At 45.0% G+C, this 15,450-nt stretch overlaps 1 pseudogene; it reads right to left on the reverse strand.

The window, feature by feature from the left end:
• Positions 1–2,712: 2,712 nt before the first annotated feature.
• On the reverse strand, positions 2,713–9,018 carry LOC121578958 (annotated as a pseudogene).
• Positions 9,019–15,450: the final 6,432 nt, after the last annotated feature.

Here is a 15,450-nt window from a genome sequence, read left to right on the forward strand (position 1 = left end):
GCAATAGTCAACAACCAATTTGACAGAGCTTGAAGAATTTTGAAAATAATAATGTGCAAATATTGCATAATCCAGGTGTGGAAAGCTCTTAGACACTTACCCAGAAAGACTCACAGCTGTAATTACTGTCAATGGTGCTTCTACAAAGTATTGGGTGTGAATACTTATGTAAATGAGATATCATTTTCAATACATTTTCAGAAATTTCTAAAAACATGTTTTCACTTTGTCATTATGGGTGTAGATTCAGGCTGTAACACAACAAAATGTGGAATAACTCAAGGGGTATGAATACTTTCTGAAGGCACTGTATTGACGTCTATGTTTGGGCCAAATATAAGCCGGTCCGGACCTGAAGTCATGCCGGTCTAGACTTGACAAAATCTGAACCAAACATAGACATATACAGCATTCACACCCATTTACTTTTTCCACAAATTGTTGTGTTACAAATTGGGATTAAAATTGATTTAATTGTGTTTTTTTATTAATGAAAATTAAACAATATATCTTCATTAGATAATTATTCAACCCCCTGAGTCAATAAATGTAAGAATCACCTTTGGTAGCGATTACAGCTGTGAGTCTTTTTGGGTAAATCTCTAAGTGCTTTGTACACTTGGATTGTACAATATTTACCCATTATGATTTTTTAAAACTCTTTAAGCTCTGTCAAGTTGGTTGTTGATCATTGCTAGACAGCCATTTTCAAGCTGATTTAAGTCAAAACTAACTAGCCCACTCAGGAACATTCAACGTCATCATGGTAAGCAACTCCAGTGTATATTTGGCCATGAGTTTTACCGTAGGTTATTGTCCTGCTGAAAGTTGAATTTGTCTCCCAGTGTCTGTTGGAAAGCAGACTGAACTAGGTTTTCCTCTAGGATTTTGCCTGTGCTTAACTCTATTCCGTTTCTTTTTATATAAAAAATAAAAGTCCTTGCTGATGACGAGCATATCCATTAGATGATGCAGCCACCACCATGCTTGAAAATATGAAAAGTGGTACTCAGTGATGTGATGTGTTGTGTTGGATTTGCCCCAAACATAATGCTTTGTATTCAGGACAAAAAGTTAATTTATTTGCCACATTATTCTGTACAGACTTATTTTCACTTTGACAATTGTGGAGTAACTACCATGTTGTTATCCATCCTCAGTTCTCCTATCACAGCCATTCAACTCTAACTGTTTTAAAGTCACCATTGGCCTCATGGTGAAATCCCTGAGTGGTTTCCTTCCTCTCCAGCAACTGAGTTATGAAGGCCTGTATCGTTGTAACATCCAAAGTGTAATTAATAATTTCACCATGCTCAAAGAGATATTCAGTGTCTGTTTCTTTTTTTTACCCATCTACCAATAGGTGCCCTTCTTTGCGAGGCATTGGAAAACCTCCCTGTTCTTTGTGGTTGAATCTGTGTTTGAAATTCACTGCTCGACTGAGGGACCTTACAGATGATTGTATGTGTGGGGTACAAAGTTAAGGTGGTCATTCGAAAATCATGTTATACACTATTATTGCACACAGAGTGAGTCCATGCAACTTATTATATGACTTGTTAAGCACATTTTTACTCCTGAACTTATTTAGGCTTGCAATAACAAAAGGGTTGAATACTTATTGACTCAAGACATTTCACTTTTTCATTTGTAATTAATTTGTACAAAATATTGAAAAACATTAACTCTGCTTTGACATTATGGGGTATTGTGTGTAGGCCAGTGGCAAAAAAAACTCAATTTAATCCATTTTAAATTCAGGCTGTAACACAATTTTTTGGGGAAAAAGTCAAGTGGTGTGAATACTTTCTGAAGGCACTGTACTTACGTAACCACAGATCTATGAATTTAGCAGCTCATTCAGTGGATTGAAAATCTGGCTAGAATATCACTTATATGTCGATACGCCTATGCTTTTCAGCTGTTTTCCAATGATGAATCTCTTCCGACTGGAACTTGAGCTAGAGCTAGACAGGAGCAAGGGGAAAACCGCTGGTAGGCTTGGCGAAACAAAATGAACTGGCAACAGACAGAGAACACAGGTATAAATGCACTGGGGATAATGGGGAAGATGGGCGACACCTGGAGGGGGGTGGAGAAAATCACAAAGACTGACATTAATTGATCAAAATGTAATTAGAGCATTCAGCTAAGGGCTTTTGTGCTCAGAGTAAATTAAGGGGAATGGAAGAATACTGTTTAAATTGAACATTTAATGAAAAAACAGACAGGAACAAACCACCGACAGCGTCTGGACAACGGAAACAAAACAACATTAATGCAGACACAGGGATCAAACTGAGGAACAGACAGATATAGGGAAGGTAATTAAGCAGTGATAAAGTCCAGGTGAGTCCAATGAAGCGCTGATGCGCGTAACGAGGGTGACAGGTGTGCATAATGATGAACAGCCTGACGGCCTCGAGCGCCAGGGATGGGGAGCGGGAGCAGGCGTGACAATGTATCAATATACAAGAGTGGGGCTGTGGGCAGGGTGAATTGATAGATTAGCGTTAATGGCAGAGAGGAGAAAATTCGTCATAGTCGCCCTTAGGCCTCAGCAAATAACTCTGCTGCTTTGACAGATGTGCATACGATTGAATTTGCTGACCCTTGTTAACATTGTCCCTGGTTTACCAAGACTGCATTACAATTGGGGCATTTCAATAGGGACAAACACTTTTTATTCACCTTTACACATTAAAAAGTATATTACAATCGAAGAGACATAATCTTAGACTGGAACATATTATTTACCACTTTGTGAATCTCTTTGGACTGCAGCCCATAGATAATTGGGTTAAGACAAGCAGGAACCAGGGGAAATATAATGGACGCCACTTTCCTGTGGTTTGACCACTGTGGGTACCGATGAAGAAAGACAATGATGAAACCTGTCATCAGCATAATGAGGTATGCAGCCAGGTGTGTGAAACAGGTGTGCAGGGCTTTCCTGTTTAGCGACTTGCTCTTACTCCTCACACAAACAATGGTGATCCTAATGTATGTCAGAGCCACACTCACAATGGAAGCGCTAAGAAAGAGCGCAGTGAAAAAATAGTCCGTATATGTAATTTATAAACACATTCTCACAGGAGAGCTTGAATAACGAGGCGTTGTCGCAGAAAGGGTTGAAAACGTTTGACCGGCAGCGTGATAAGCGGACAGAGAGACCTATAAGGACCGTCACAAAGAGAAAGGCCATCCCCAGCCAAACACACACAGTTTTACCAGCATTTTGTTGTTCATGATGGTGGCGTATCACAAAGGGTTGCAGATGGCCATATACCTGTCAAACGCCATGATCATTATTATTGTATGTCCGGTCGTACTAAACATGTGACCGCAGAACGCTTGTATGGCACACTTAACTAAGGTAATATATCTTTCTGCACTTACTTTGAAAATGTCACTCAGCACTCGAGGTATGAAGGTGGTGATACTGAAAGCATCGTTAAAATACATGTTGCAAAGGAGGATTTACATGGGTTGATGCAGGCTCCTCTTCATGGAGATCACCACTGCGAGGCCGATGTTGGCCACCATTGAGAAGATGTAGATAACGAGGAGGATGATGAAGACAGGGTAGGTGGACTGGTGGGTGACCTTTAACCCCTCCAGGAGGAGAAAATGCTTGTTGTATGTACAGTATGGTTCTCCATCTGAGGGGCGGAGAGACCTGAAAGAGAGAAGATAATTAATAGAAAACACATAAGATACAGTTCCAATCAATCAAAAAAGAAATGATATTATAATCAAATCCCGACACTGCCGCCAATTTAATTTAAAACAGGAATGACTTAGTCAAACTGAAGAAAAATAAATGGCTAATGAAAAATCTCTCCTTTAATTTAGTATATTACCCCTGCTACATAAACAAATAGGCTTTATTCCAACATCTCATACCATTGACAGAGAGAGAGTGAGAAGTTATTCAGTAGGTTCCTCTGTGTCCAGTTCACCCTGTCTGAAACACCGGCACTCAACTGAGGCCAGAAAAATAATACCACCAACTTTAATTATGTACGGGGTGGTATCTCTAACACTGGGGTGAACCTTTGGTTCTGTCACAGCACTCTGTGGGAAAACCGTTGCAAATCAACAGGCTCTAAGTTTGTCTCATCTCTCAGGTACAGTAGCTCACCTACAGTCTATAACCCTAACCTGCCAGGGTTCAACATTAACGCGCTGGCCCAGTGCCAGTATATACAGGCAAATATATAAAAAAGACATAAAAGATCCACCACCATATTTTACAGTAGGTATGAGGTTCTTTGCATATGCATCCGATTTCTTATGCCAAACCCACCACTGGTATGCGTGGCCAAAGAGCTCAATTTTCATGTCATCTGACCATAGCAGCGGTTCCAATCCAAGTGCCATTGCCGTTAATCAAACTCCAGGCGGTAATATGGTCAGATGACATGAAAATAGATATCTTTGGCCACGTACACCAGTGGTGGGTTTGCCGTTGAAAAACAGAAGCATATGCAGAAAAATATCTCAGACCTATGGTAAAATATGCTGGTGGATCTTTGATGTTTTGGGTCTATTTTGATTCCACTCGTCATGTGGCCCTTGATAAGGTCAACGGCATCATTAACTTTTACCAAGTACCAGGACATTTTAGTCAAAAACCTGCTTGACTCTGCCAGGAGGCTGACACTTAGCCACAAGTGGATATTCCAGCGAGACCCTAACCCTAAGCACTAATCAAAATCCACAAATAAATAGTTATTTGACCACAAAATCAACATTTTGCAATGTACACTACCAGTCAAAAGTTTGGACACTCCTACTCATTCAAGGGTTTTTATTTATTTATTTTACTATTTTTTACATTGTAGAATAATATTGAAGACATCAAAACTATGAAATAACCTATATGGAATCATGTAGTAACCAAAAAAGTGTTAAACAAATCAAAATATATTTTATATTTGAGATTCTTCAAATAGCCACCCTTTGCCTTGATGACAGCTTTACACACTCTTGACTTTCTCTCAACCAGCTTCATGAGGTAATAATCTGGAATAAATTTCAATTAACAGGTGTGCCTTCTTAAAAGTTAATTTGTGGAATGTATTTCCTTCTTAATGCGTTTGAGCAAATCAGTTGTGTTGTGACAAGGTAGGGGGGTATACAGAAGATAGCTCTATTTGGTAAAATACCAAGTCCATATTACGGCAAGAACAGCTCAAATAAGCAAAGAGAAACAACAGTCCATCATTACTTTAAGACATGAAGGTCAGTCAATACTGAACATTTCAAGAACTTTGAACGTGTCTTCAAGTGCAGTCGCAAAACCATCAAGCGCTATGATGAAACAGGCTCTCATGAGGACCGCCACAGGAATGGAAGACCCAGAGTTACCTCTGCTGCAGAGGATAAGTTCATTAGAGTTACCAGCCTCAGAAATTGCAGGCCAAATAAATGTCTGCCTTCACGTTCTTCGTACACGGAATGTATGACAGAGTAAAATCAAACCGGGTGAAGAATAGGGCCCACCTGGCCTGGCGAGGATTCAGCCTCCTCGCTGCCCGGATGTACTCCAGGTTACGGTGGTCCGTCCAGACTAGGAAAGGGAGTTTCGCCCCCTCGAGCCAGTGCATCCACACTGCACACTGTCAAAGCTTGGACAACAGCCAACAGCTCCTGATCACCAATGTCGTAGTTCTGCTCCACAGGGCTGAGCTTCTTAGAGAAGAAGGCACAGGGGCGAAGCTTGGGTGGCGTGCCTGAGCGTTGGGACAGGACAGCGCCTATCGCTACCTCGGACGCATCCACCTCCACTACGAACGGTAGTGATGGATCGGGGTGGGCCAGTACCAGACCTGAGGTGAACAGACCCGCAGTCTCCTGAAGGCCAGGTCAGCCTCAGCAGAACAGCGGAGCCGGGACGGCCCACCCTTCAACAGGGATGTAATAGGAGCTGCAAACTTGCCAAAGCCCCGGATAAACCTCCGATAGTAGTTGGCAAAGCCAAGGAAGCGCTGCACCTCCTTAACCGTGGTTGGAGTCGGCCAATTACTCATGGCTAAAATGTGATCGCCCTCCATCTCCACACCTGAGGTGGTAATGCGGTATCCGAGGAAGGAGACGGACTGCTGGAAAAACATACACTTCTCTGCCTTGGTGTAAAGGTAATTTTCCAACAGTCGGGCCAGCACTTTGCGAACCAGGGACACATGCTCGAACGCGAGTAGCGATGTAGACCACCACACCGCGACCAAGCATGTCCCGAAACACCTCATTCACAAAGGACTGGAAGACGGATGGATCATTCATCAAACCGTAGGGCATCACCAGGTATTCATAATGCCCCGTGGTTGTGCTGAATGCTGTCTTCCACTCATCCCCCTCCCGAACACGCACCAGGTTGTATGCACTCCTGAGATCTAGCTTAGTGAAGAAGCACGCCCAATGCATTGACTCAATCACTGAAGGAATGAGGGGGAGAGGATAACTAAATCTAATCGTCTCCTTGTTCAGTGATCGATAATCAATGCACGGGCGCAGACCGCAGTCTTTCTTCTTTACAAAGAAGAAACTCGAGGAGGCGGGTGAAGTGGAGGGACGTATATACCCCTGGCCCAGGGACTCGGAGACGTATGTTTCCATAGCCTTCGTTTCAGCCTGCGACAGGGGGTACACATGACTCCTGGGAGGTACAGCGTCTACCCGAAGGTTTATCGTGCAATCCCCCGCCCGATGAGGTGGTAATTTAGTCGCACACGTCTTTAAAAACGCGTGCGCCAAATCTAGGTATTTGGGGGGAATGCGCACTGTGGAGGTACCGTCTGGACTTTCCACCGTGATTGCACAACGGAAACATCTAGACACCTACCCTGACATTCTCGCGACCACCCGTGAGAGCCCTCTGCGGCCATGAGAAGGTGGGGTTGTGGAGTGCTAGCCAAGGGATACCTAATACCACAGGGAAAGCAGGAGACTCAGTAATCAAAGAAATAACCTGCTCATAATGTGTCTCCTGGGTGATCATGGTGACTGGTATAGTGACTTCCGTAACAAACCCGGACCCTAATGGTCGACTATCGAGTGCTCTGATGGGGAGTGGAATGGATAGGGGAACCAATTAAATGCCTCGACGGCGTGCGAATGCCCTGTCCATAAAGTTACCAGCTGCGCCTGAATCGACTAGCGCCTTACACTGGGGAAGTGTGGGTGTTCGATACCTGAGGTGATGCATGAGTGCCCTGCCTGCCGCCTCCAGGCCCAAAAGAACGTTGACTACGACGTGTGGTGTACTGTCCCTTCGTGCTACCAGAGTGGCACTGTCGCTGTCCTCCTCCGCTCTCTCGGCCGGCGGCTCCACCCAGCTCCATCGGCTCGGGATCCAAGTCGTCCGGGGTGGAAACGGGCAGACCCCTACCAGGACGTCATCTGGCTGCTGGCAGGTTGTCCAAACGAATGACCATGTCCACCAGTTTATTGAAGGACAATATGGTGTCCCGGCAGGCTAGTTCCCGTCGGACGTCCTCCCGCAGATGGCACCGGAAATGGTCCATCAGGGCCTGCTCATTCCACCCGGACCCCGCTGCCAGCATCCGAAACTCCAACTCGAAGTCCTGCGCAGTCCTCGTCCCCTGCCTCAGGTGGACCAGCCAGCGAGCGAACTCCCCGTAGTCCTCCAACGCGGCTCCTCCCTCGTTCCACACCGCGTTGGCCCACTCCAGGGCTTTCCCACAGAGGCAGGAAACGAGGACAGACAACTTCTCCCGCTCCGATGGCGTCGGCCTGATGCTGGAAAAGTACAGCTCCATTTGGAGGAGGAATCCCTGGCACAGCGCTGCAGTCCCATCAAACGCCCGTGGTCGGGATATCTGGATCCCTCCGGGTGCTGGGGTGTAGGTGGCTGGATCCGGTTGGCCAGCTGGTCTAGACAGATCGGGTACTCTCCTCTCCAGGCGTTGGACGACCTGAAGAACCCGATCCATCGCTTCCTCCAAGCTGGCCAGCATCGTGGAATGCTCTTGGACCCATGCCACGACTCCAGGCATGCGCTCTTCTCCCGCTGACTCCATAACGTGTGGGTGATTCTGTGATGAGTATGATGGGAAGGAGTCAGGCGCAGGAGGGTAATCACCGAATACAGAGTTTATTCCTAGATACACAAATGCGCTCAACTAGCGATCAACGAAACAGGCACAGGGGAAACTTTCATCCCTTTCAAAATGTAACAAGTACTTTTGGGTGTCTGGGAAAATGTATGGAGTAAAAAGTACATTATTTTCTTTAGGAATGTAATGAAGTAAAAGTTGGAAAAATATAAATACTAAAGTACAGATACCCCAAAAAAACGACTTTCAAGTATTTTTACTTAAATACTTTACACCACTGGTGCAGGGTGCATAGTCCGTGGGTGAGAAGATCATTGTGGACCAGGTGGCCGGTTGGTGGGGGCCATGGTGTGAGGGAAGAAGCTGTTCAGGTGGCGGGAGGTTTTGGTCGTGATTCACATAAACTGTTTGCCAGAGGCGAGTCTTTGGAAGAGGGGGTGTCCGTGATGGAAGGGGGCGGCAATGATCTTTCCTGCACGCTTCCTTGCCCTGAAGTCATGCAGGACCTCGATGGAGGGTAGGTGGCAGCCGATGACCCTCTCAGCAGACCGGACAATCTGTTGCAGTTTGCCCTTGGACCAGGCAGACGCATTCCTGAAGCACACAGTGATTGAGGAGGTGAGGATGGACTCGGTGTTTGTAGTGTAGAATTGAATCAGAATTGTCCATGAGAGTTTTAATTTCTTCAGCTGATGCAAGTACATCCGCTGGTGTACCTTCTTGGTGATGGCTGTGATGTTATCCTCCCACTTGAGGTTGTGGGAGATGATGGTCCCCAGGAATTAAAATGTCTCACAACTATGCTTACAGCTGAGCCATTGATTTCAAGAGGGAGAGGTCGTGAGGGACGCTTCCTGAAGTCAATCACCAACTCCACGGTTTTGAGAGTGTTCAGCTCCAGGTTATTGTGACTGCACCAGGCCACAGGTAACAACATAATGCATAATGCCTGAAGCAGAAACAGACTGGTACCCAGGCTGAAGGAATGGGGAGTGGAAGTTCACTGCATATCAATGACCACTATCTCAGCCATAATCATAACATCAAGGATATTTATGAGGATAAAAGAAAATGCAAATTACACCTGAGACCAGTTTGCGTATAACACTAAAATCGTCCTCTAACAGAGCTTTAGCGTTACACACATACACTTACTACCTTATAAATACATGAAACTCATCTAAAATAAAAGTAAAAAGACATACATTTTACTTTACTTCATTTAGCATATATAAACTCTTATCCAGAGTGGCTTATAATAATTACATTAAACTAAGGATAGTGAAACAACATAGCACCATGAGAACAAATAAAACCTTCAAATAGAAGTTTGAAAATCAGAAAAACACTGAAAATCTGTCATCAGCACCTTGCTTTTTTCCTGGTCCCTCAGTTCTCAATATGTAGATGAACCTGGTGTCGATATCTCACCTACAGTGGGGGAAAAAAGTATTTAGTCAGCCACCAATTGTGCAAGTTCTCCCACTTAAAAAGATGAGAGAGGCCTGTAATTTTCATCATAGGTACATGTCAACTATGACAGACAAAATGAGGAAAAAAAATCCAGAAAATCACATTGTAGGATTTTTAATGAATTTATTTGCAAATGATGGTGGAATATAAGTATTTGGTCAATAACAAAAGTTTCTCAATACTTTGTTATATACCCTTTGTTGGCAATGACACAGGTCAAACGTTTTCTGTAAGTCTTCACAAGGTTTTCACACACTGTTGCTGGTATTTTGGCCCATTCCTCCATGCAGATCTCCTCTAAAGCAATGATGTTTTGGGGCTGTCGCTGGGCAACACGGACTTTCAACTCCCTCCAAAGATTTCTATGGGGTTGAGATCTGGAGACTGGCTAGGCCACTCCAGGACCTTGAAATGCTTCTTACGAAGCCACTCCTTCGTTGCCCGGGCGGTGTGTTTGGGATCATTGTCATGCTGAAAGACCCAGCCACGTTTCATCTTCAATGCCCTTGCTGATGGAAGGAGGTTTTCACTCAAAATCTCACGATACATGGCCCCATTCATTCTTTCCTTTACACGGATCAGTCGTCCTGGTCCCTTTGCAGAAAAACAGCCCCAAAGCATGGGGTTTCCACCCCCATGCTTCACAGTAGGTATGGTGTTCTTTGGATGCAACTCAGCATTCTTTGTCCTCCAAACACGACGAGTTGAGTTTTTACCAAAAAGTTATATTTGGGTTTCATCTGACCATATGACATTCTCCCAATCCTCTTCTGGATCATCCAAATGCACTCTAGCAATCTTCAGACAGGCCTGGACATGTACTGGCTTAAGCAGGGGGACACGTCTCGCACTGCAGGATTTGAGTCCCTGGCGGCGTAGTGTGTTACTGATGGTAGGCTTTGTTACTTTGGTCCCAGCTCTCTGCAGGTCATTCACTAGGTCCCCCCGTGTGGTTCTGGGATTTTTGCTCACCGTTCTTGTGATCATTTTGACCCCACGGGGTGAGATCTTGCGTGGAGCCCCAGATCGAGGGAGATTATCAGTGGTCTTGTATGTCTTCCATTTCCTAATAATTGCTCCCACAGTTGATTTCTTCAAACCAAGCTGCTTACCTATTGCAGATTCAGTCTTCCCAGCCTGGTGCAGGTCTACAATTTTGTTTCTGGTGTCCTTTGACAGCTCTTTGGTCTTGGCCATAGTGGAGTTTGGAGTGTGACTGTTTGAGGTTGTGGACAGGTGTCTTTTATACTGATAACAAGTTCAAACAGGTGCCATTAATACAGGTAACGAGTGGAGGACAGAGGAGCCTCTTAAAGAAGAAGTTACAGGTCTGTGAGAGCCAGAAATCTTGCTTGTTTGTAGGTGACCAAATACTTATTTTCCACCATAATTTGCAAATTAATTAATTAAAAATCCTACAATGTGATTTTCTGGAGAAAAAAAATCTCAATTTGTCTGTCATAGTTGACGTGTACCTATGATGAAAATTACAGGCCTCTCTCATCTTTTTAAGTGGGAGAACTTGCACAATTGGTGGCTGACTAAATACTTTTTTCCCCCACTGTATACTGTATCTTGATTAGATAAGTATTCAACCCACTGAGTCAATACATGTTTGAATAAACTTTGGCAGTGATTACAGCTGGGATTTTTTCTGGCTAAGTCTCTATGAGCTTTGCACACCTGGATTGTACAATATTTGAACATTATTCTTTAAAAAATTCTTAAAGCTCTGACAAATTGGTTGTTGATCATTGCTAGACAGCCATTTTCAAGTTCTTGCCATAGATTCTCAAGCCAATTTAAGTGAAAAGGGAAACTAAGCCACTTAGGAACATCAAATGTCGTCTTGGTAAGCAACTCCAGTGTATATTTGGCCTTGTGTTTTAGGTTATTGTCCTGCTGAAAGGTGAATTTCTCTCTCAGTGTCTGTTCGAAAGCAGACTGAACCAGGTTTTCCTCTGGGATTTTGCCTGTGCTTAACTCTATTCTGTTTATTTTTATCCAAAAGAAACTCCAGTCCTTGCTGATGACAAGCATGCCCATAACATGATGCAGCCACCACTATGCTTGAAAATATGGAGAATGGAACTCAGTAATTTTACATTTATATTTCCATAATTTAGCCGACGCTCTTATCCAGAGCGACTTACAAATTGGTTCACTCAACTTATGATAGCCAGTGGGACAACCACCTTTTTTTAAATTTATTTTTTATGGAGGGTGGGGGAAGAAGGATTACTTTATACTATTCCAGGTATTCCTTAAAGAGGTAGGGTTTCAAGTGTCTCCGGAAGTTGGTCAGTGACTCCGCTGTTCTGGCGTCGTGGAGGAGCTTGTTCCACCATTGGGGTGCCAGAGCAGCGAATAGCTTTGACTGGGCTGAACGGGAACTGTGCTTCCGTAGAGGTAGGGGAGCTAGCAGGCCAGAGGTGATTGAACGTAGTGCCCTCATTTGGGTGTAGGGACTGATCATAGCCTGAAGGTAAGGAGGTGCCGTTCCCCTCATAGCTCCGTAGGCAAGCACCATGGTCTTGTAGTAGATGTGAGCCTCAACTGGAAGCCAGTGGAGTGTGCGGAGGAGCGGGGTGACATGAGAGAACTTGGGAAGGTTGAAAACCAGACGAGCTGCAGCGTTCTGGATAAATTGAAGGGATTTAATGGCACAGGCAGGGAGCCCAGCAAACAGCGTGTTGCAGTAATCCAGACGGGAGATGACAAGTGCCTGGATTAGGACCTGTGCCACTTTCTGTGTAAGGTAGGGTCGTACTCTGCGAATGTTGTAGAGCATGAACCTGCAGGATCGGGTCACCGCTTTGATGTTAGCGGAGAATGACAAGGTATTGTCCAGGGTCACGCCAAGGTTCTTTGCACTCTGGGAGGAGGACACAATGGAGTTGTCAACCGTGATGGCGAGATCAAGGAGCGGGCAGTCCTTCCCCGGGAGGAAGAGCAGCTCCATCTTGCCGAGGTTCAGCTTGAGGTGGTTATCCGACATCCACACTGATATGTCTGCCAGACATGCAGAGATGCGATTCGCCACCTGGTTATCAGAAGGGGGAAAGGAGAAAATGAATTGTGTGTCATCTAGCAATGATAGGAGAGACCATGTGAGGATATGACAGAGCCAAGTGACTTAGTGTATAGAGAGAATAGGAGAGGGCCTAGAACTGAGCCCTGGGGGACACCAGTTGTGAGAGCACGTGGTGCGGAGACAGATTCTCGCCACGCCACCTGGTAGGAGCGACCTGTCAGGTAGGATGCAATCCAAGAGTGAGCAGCGCCGGAGATGCCCAACTCAGAGAGGGTGGAGAGGAGGATCTGATGGTTCACAGTATCAAAGGCAGCGGATAGGTCTAGAAGGATAAGAGCAGAGGAGAGAGAGTTAGCTTTAGCAGTGCGGAGAGCATCCGTGACAGAGAAGAGCAGTCACAGTTGAATGACCAGTCTTGAAACCTGACTGGTTTGGATCAAGAAGGTCATTCTGAGAGAGATAGCAGGAGAGTTGGCTAGAGACGGCACGCTCAAGTGTTTTGGAGAGAAAAGAAAGAAGGGATACTGGTCTGTAGTTGTCGAGTGTAGGTTTTTTGAGGAGGGGTGCAACTCTCGCTCTCTTGAAGACGGAAGGGACATGGCCAGCGGTCAAGGATGAGTTGATGAGCGAGGTGAGGTAAGGGAGAAGGTCTCCGGAAATGGTCTGGAGAAGAGAGGAGGGGATAGGGTCAAGCGGGCAGGTTGTTGGGCGGCCGGCCGTCACAAGTCTCAAGATTTCATCTGGAGAGAGAGGGGAGAAAGAAGTCAAAGCATAGGGTAGGGCAGTGTGAGCAGGACCAGCGGTGTTATTTGACTTAATAAATGAGGATCGGATGTCGACAAAGTCGTCCACAGAGAGGGATGAGGGAGGGGGAGGAGGAGGGGGATTCAGCAGGGAGGAGAAGGTGGCAAAGAGCTTCCTAGGGTTAGAGGCAGAGGCTTGAAATTTAGAGTGGTAGAAAGTTGCTTTAGCAGCGGAAACAGAGGAAGAGAATGTAGAGAGGAGGGAGTGAAAAGATGACAGATCCGCAGGGAGTCTAGTTTTCCTCCATTTCCGCTCGGCAGCCCGGAGCCCTCTTCTGTGAGCTCACAATGAGTCGTCAAGCCACGGAGCAGGAGGGGAGGACCGAGCCGGCCGGGAGGATAGGGGACAAAGAGAGTCAAAAGATGCAGAAAGGGAGGAGAGGAGGGTTGAGGAGGCAGAATCAGGAGATCGGAGGGAGAAGGATTTAGCAGAGGGAAGAGATGATAGGATGGAAGAGGAGAGAGTAGCGGGAGAGAGAGCGAAGGTTGCGACGGCACATTACCATCGGAGTGACTGGAGGGTAGCATAGGCTGAGATGAACTCTGCCTTGTTGGCTGCAGAATGGCAGTTCCAGAGGCTGCCGGAGACCTGGAACTCCACGTGGGTCGTGCGCGCACGGACCACCAGATTAGAGTGGCAGCAGCCACGCGGTGTGAAGCGTTTGTATGGCCTGTGCAGAGAGGAGAGAACAGGGATAGACAGACACATAGTTGACAGGCTACAGAAAAAGGCTACAATAATGCAAAGGAGATCGGAATGAAATGAACTAAACATCTGGGAAAGCGAGAGAGCGGGGCCTCCCTCACTTACGTTTCACTGAAACACTCAAATATAACTCTCCCAACTTCCACTTTAGAAGTTAAAATTGTTGTAAACTACAGCGGTTCAATGTTTTCTAGGAATAGACTCTAACTTAGTTTATTTATCTAGCTAACTTGGGGCAGTATTCTTCAGTGAAAACCGTCCAGGGCACTGAATCCTATGATGCCATAGCCAACTAGCATGCCATCCTCCAATAACACGGTTTAGCACCAATACTCGGTTACAACAAACCAGTGTGTTAACACGCCGAACAGATCATTCATGTCCGTGTCTAACGTTGTGTAAAGTTTTGGGTTAGTTTTGACAGTTTGAGTGAGTATGTCGTCAACTTATTCAGCCAGTTAGTTAGCTAGAATAGTTAGCATACTAGCTAGCCATTGCTCTCTGCAAACAAACCACCCCTCCTCCGACGGCACGAATTACACAGAGAGAGCCAAGCTAACGTTAACTAGTCACCCATGTCCCGAATTCCCTTGAATGACTCTTGTTACCAGTATGTAAAAACAAAACAAAAATAAATGTAGGTTATAACTTACCCTTAGTAGCTACTGTTAGCCAGTTAAGTGCAAAGCTAGCCACTGAATCGATTCAGCCAGTTTGCGTCTGTCCCAACAGAGAGAAAGCGTCTCCAAATATTACAGCTAGGTCGTTCCAGCTTTTGTTTAGTTAGCTATCCAGGTAGCAACAAGCTAGCTACATTTCGAGTACAGTAGCTACTAACTACCTAGATAAACTACCTACAATACCTAACTACAATATCTACCTACAATCTAAATACATGGTTTAAGCTTTACTCGACACCATATAAGAAGCCAAGCTTACCTCCTGTGTTATCACGAAAAAAGTAGTAACACACTATATCCCTTTGCCATTCATAAATCATGCAACGTGGTTATATGTCCATGGTATCGCATCGGGACAAGTAAACAAGTAATGTTTTGCGTTGGATTTGTTTTGCGTTGGATTTGCCCCAAAGATAACACTCTGTATTCAGGAAAAAAAGTTAATTGCTTTGCCACATTTCTTGAAGTATTACTTTAGTGCAATTGTTGCAAACAGAATGCATGTTTTGGAATATCTTTATTCTGTACAGGCTTCCTTCTTTTCACTCTGTCAATTAGGGTAATATTGAGGAGTAACTACAATGTTGTTGATCCATCCTCAGTTTTCTCCTTTCACAACCATTAAACTCTGTAACTGTTTTAAAGTCACTATTGGCCTCATGGTGAAATCCAT

The sequence above is a fragment of the Coregonus clupeaformis genome, chromosome 13 (assembly GCF_020615455.1).
Source record: "Coregonus clupeaformis isolate EN_2021a chromosome 13, ASM2061545v1, whole genome shotgun sequence".
In the NCBI taxonomy this organism is placed as follows: Eukaryota; Metazoa; Chordata; class Actinopteri; order Salmoniformes; family Salmonidae; genus Coregonus; species Coregonus clupeaformis.